Source organism: Salmo salar, chromosome ssa20 (genome assembly GCF_905237065.1).
Source record: "Salmo salar chromosome ssa20, Ssal_v3.1, whole genome shotgun sequence".
Lineage (NCBI taxonomy): Eukaryota > Metazoa > Chordata > Actinopteri > Salmoniformes > Salmonidae > Salmo > Salmo salar.
Window position 1 is genome coordinate 49,677,898 of NC_059461.1, and position 4,875 is coordinate 49,682,772.

The following is a 4,875-nucleotide window of genomic DNA, read 5'->3' on the forward strand; positions in this document are numbered from 1 at the left end:
CAGTCCAATAACAGAGCAGAATTCACAGCAATAATTAATATTACTGTGTGTGTGTGTGTAAATTGAACTGATTATTTTGAAAAAACAAGTACATTCCTCATATAACACATTACATTAGCACATCAGCAGTGGATCATCTTCTTGAATTATTAATTGTTCCATATAAATAAACCACCTTGTTCACCACAATGAAATTGTTTTCACTGATGACTGACGTAAGGAGCTTCATGAGTGGTTTGATATGTGCATCTTCACTGAGGCCGTTACAGTGCTGTAGAAGTGACATGTTCCTGGCGGGATTGACGGATTTATGATTCTGCACCTTCCCACCACACACACATAAAACACATGTGCACGTACACACGTACACGTACACGCACACGCACACACACACACACACACACACACACACACACACACACACACACACACACACACACACACACACACACACACACACACACACACACACACACACACACACGCAGTCCTTCTGAATTCAGGACGATGTGACCTTGGGTTACATATTGCAGCACCATGTGTGTTGAGGAAGAGGGGTGGGAGGGATTGGGAAAGGAAGCAATTCCCATTATGTAGTCTGCAGTATAGCGCTGGGCAGAGGACGGAGGGCGGGTGTGACTGCTATCAACTGAGAGAGATATGAGACAGGGGAGAGAGGAAGGGAAGGAGGGAGGGGAGTCGGACGGTCGAGACGGGATAGGTGAGACCATGGCCAGTGGCGGGAAGGTTGGAAGGACGATAGGGTATAAATGAAAAGAGTTTAGGGAGTATATTTGAGGGAACGGACAGCGAAGAGAGTGGCTATAGTGGATGATACGTGCCTTAGTATCTATAGCGCTCATGACTTGGAGCAAGGAAAACAACACAGAGTACCCGGGATTCTGAAGTCTGTCATTGTGCGCTGTCGCTGGACTTAAACGGGACAAACGTAACATTTGGATTTCTGAAGCACACAATGGAGACCTATGGAGTATAAGAAAGAAACGCATAGAGATGCCCCTCACCTGGAGACTGAGCGAAGAGTAAAGTTCTGGGTGCTGAGGAGAGGGAACCATAGTGATCCTAGGAAATTACTGTCTGTAATTCTATGGATGGAACAACATGGTGGTGGGACGGACAAGAAATGGATTGTTTCCCTGTACTACTGTAACTGAGGGGAGCATGATGAAGCAACACTCTTTGGCAGAGTGAGAGAGGAGGGGAGGGGAGGGTTGGGCAGCAGAGGGATGCAGAGGGGAGGGGAGGGGAAGCGAGGGAGGACATGATTGGAGGACAGCTGGAGGGGAGACAGAGGAGGGAAAGTCTTCAGAGACATTTACGCATATAGAATGCTCAGCACTGACCTAGCATTCACTCTCCTTAGTCTCTCTCGATCATTCCTTCCCTCTCGGTCTCTGCCTTCACTATGTCCCCTCCCTTTGAGAAGGTAAAATGGTGCATCGAGCCTCGCCTACCTGAGATTTAAAACTGTGACCTTAGCCATCCCAGTAAGAACTCAGCGAGACATAGAAAGGAAAGGAGGACAGAGCTGCTCTTCTCCCCCCCCTCCCTCACCATCCCTCTCTCCCTACCTCCCTCCCTCACCATCCGTCTCTCCCTGCCTTCCTCCCGTCCACCCTCTGCTTCTCCCCTCCCTCTCTCTATCACACACACACACGTTCTCTCTCCCTCGGAGCAGCCAGTGCATGTCCAGAGCTCAGAGTAAGGCCTATATGCGAGGAAATGGATGAAGATAGGTTGGGCCCCAGTTCTCTTTTTTGCTCCTTCGTTTTACTCTTTGTTTTGCACGTGTGGTGTCAGTGAGATTGTTTTATTTCTTTGTTTTCCGCCACGGGGACCTTGACAAGGTGAGTGACCGTCTTGTCTGAAGTTTTGAACCCCTATGTTGTTGCCACACATTCCTAATTATAGTTCTACTACTGTACGTTCAGTGTTTTGCATCGTGTGATGGTAGTCAAATGTGTGTGTGTTTGTACGGGCGATTGCTATACGCGTGGAGTAAAATAAAATGATGACCGGTTCTGGAGGTAGTTTATCCAAATGATATGTTCTTGTGTAACGGCTGGCAGTGACATCATTGTGTAAGGAGCAATACTGTGTGTACCTATAAGTTCTGATAGAGGTATTACTTGCTTTATTGCAGTTAGCTGTTTAACGGGCAGTATTGCACATGTTGTGAATTAGGCCCCCAAAAAACATAAACTTTGTATTCTTACGGTAAGCAATTGTAAACTGAATCTTTTCAGGTGACCTCTCAAGATAACTTCGGCGTCTTCATTTTCAGCACCATGTGGTGCTTTTATGTGGGATAGTAAGAATTTGCATGGAATGTTATTATGTATGTAAACTGCATTCAGCCGTAACCTCTGTGGCATACATCATTGAAAAGACCTGTCTCAAGTGAGATTGACAAGTACGGCTACAAAGAGCCCGAGAAACGTACTGTTCAGTGAGATGGACTGCAGTGTTCACGTTGTTGTATTTAGAAGTTGGAGTCAGTATGACTGTTGTAGAGCAAATGGAGTACAGTATGTCAGAGATTCAATAACTCCATGAATTTGATGGGCGTCACTGTGAAAAAATGGTTTCCGATGATTTTTTGGGGGGGGAGGGAAACCATTGACCCAAACATCTGAGGATTTGACTGACGTAGAAATCTGACTGGTGCCTGATTAATGCCAGGATCAACATGTTTGATCTATCTTGATACAACACTAAATTAAAACATCTGGGCTGTAAGAGTCGCAGCTTGTTTTTCTGATGGACATGATCCGTTACAATTGGATGCAATCTTTGCATGGGCACAATGCATTCTGGGGAGTCCTCTGTAGACATAATCTTTTTGCAAGACAGGATTTACCGCTAGATGTCTTGTCATGTCATCATGGTGGATTCGAGTTTTTATGCTTGCGATGGGTAAGTTGTTATGTGCATTGATGGCTAACCCACTAACAATTTGAACAACGCCACAATCGTCCAGATAGACAAGTAAAGATACACTGCCGTTGTTGTTTTAAAGCAGTTAACAGTATTATTCGGAGGTGTTCGGAAGTCCAGGTTGCTGGCTTTGCTTAAATACTGCAGTCAGATGCCTGTTTTGAAATGGCTGGGGTCCAGGTGGGATGTGTCCTCTGTCGACAGTTCCAGCATCCACCACCATGTTCTCTAGGGAGGCTTCCTCAGACCTGCCCAGGGCCTTGGTACTCTGGGGAAGAGGAAGCTGTGGGGTTGACTATTTTCATGATCAATTTCGACTGGGCCATTTCTTCGCGAACCAACCAGAGTAATCCACAACGGAGTTGAACCTATCAATAGGCCACAACATGGAGTATTCTCAAGTGGGTAAGACTAATCTTGTCTAGCACTGAGAAACAACAGTCATGTATCTGGCGCTGCGTGTCTGGGTAAGTTTGTAACTATTAAATGTTTTGACGCTCATTGTTAATATTTCTCAAGAGCGGTTTGAAACTATTCTATCTAACTTTTAAGGAAATAGTACTTTCCTCTGAGACCGAAAAGTACATATATTTTTCAGTTTGTGAAAAAAATAACTTAAATTCATCATTGGGCTTATTATTCAGTATGTGGCTCTCATCAGACCCAGTTCTGTTGAGGTATGTCTTTTATAATCAGCATGACTAACAGGAACTAAATATAGGCTTCAGAGAGGGAGTCCGATTTTCAGATAAGCTCTATTTCTCTTGATCAGGATTTCACGGAATTGAGAGGAGGTGTTTTAAAGGGAGCGGAGGAAAGAGAAAGAGCGAATAACTCCAATGGGATGATGACTTAAGAGCTGAAGACTGGAGTGCTGGAGGAATTAGATGTGTGTTATGTAATGCAGTTAAGATCCCAATAGAGAAACGAATAAATTGCTTGGCAATGGTCTTCCCAAGTTCTATGTTCTGAGACCAGATTTACTGACTGCTATTTAGGAGTATTAACTGTTTCAGTAATGAACTCCTGGCCAAATACTCCAGCTTTAAGTGTTGGCAGCTCCCTTTCCTTCCACAAATACACACCTCCAACACACACACACACACACACACACACACACACACACACACACACACACACACACACACACACACACACACACACCTATACCTATACCTAACTGACTCTAGGGCAAACGGCTGAGGTGATATAATTGCTGGCACTGGACAGCAGCTGCGGCATTTTTGACCTAGTATGTCTGAGTAGGATTTGACCTGTGCAACGGAGTACGTGTGTGTGTCTGTAACTGAGTTTGTGAGCATTCATTTGTCCCCTTCAGTCCTGTCTGTGCCGGAGACCCCTCAGTTGGCTTATCACGCCACACTCTGCAGTGACCTTTTGACCTTGCTGTGATCCAAACCCCCGCCCGGCCTATTTATTAAGAACCCTCCCACTGAGACCCAGATACCTGCACTACGTGTATTACACATTCATCCTCTGTCTCTCTCCTCCTCTTTCCCTCCGCCTTCCCCCCTCCCTTCTTCTCCAGGCTCCAGCGGAAAAGCTGACCTTCCTCCCTCTATTTGTCTCACTTTAAGAGAGCCAGAGGGAGAGAAAAATGGAAGTGTAGAGCGAGAGAGAGAAAATCTATCTGCAGCTTGAGTCGCAGTTTCCCCCCCCCCCTCTCTGCCCAGCAAGATTAAGTCTTTGGATGTTTTGTCAATGCTGCCCGATGGTAGTAGCTACACGCAGCACGCTGGTGCATTGGCCATAACCCAGCCTTACAGCCTCCACACTTCACCTGTTATCATTAATCACCCCTTCTCACCAGTAGTAATTCCACGGTGCAGTTTTAGAGCTAATATGCCAGGGCTTAGTAAAAAAAAAAGCTATTTGCTGACAATAAAATGCACACTG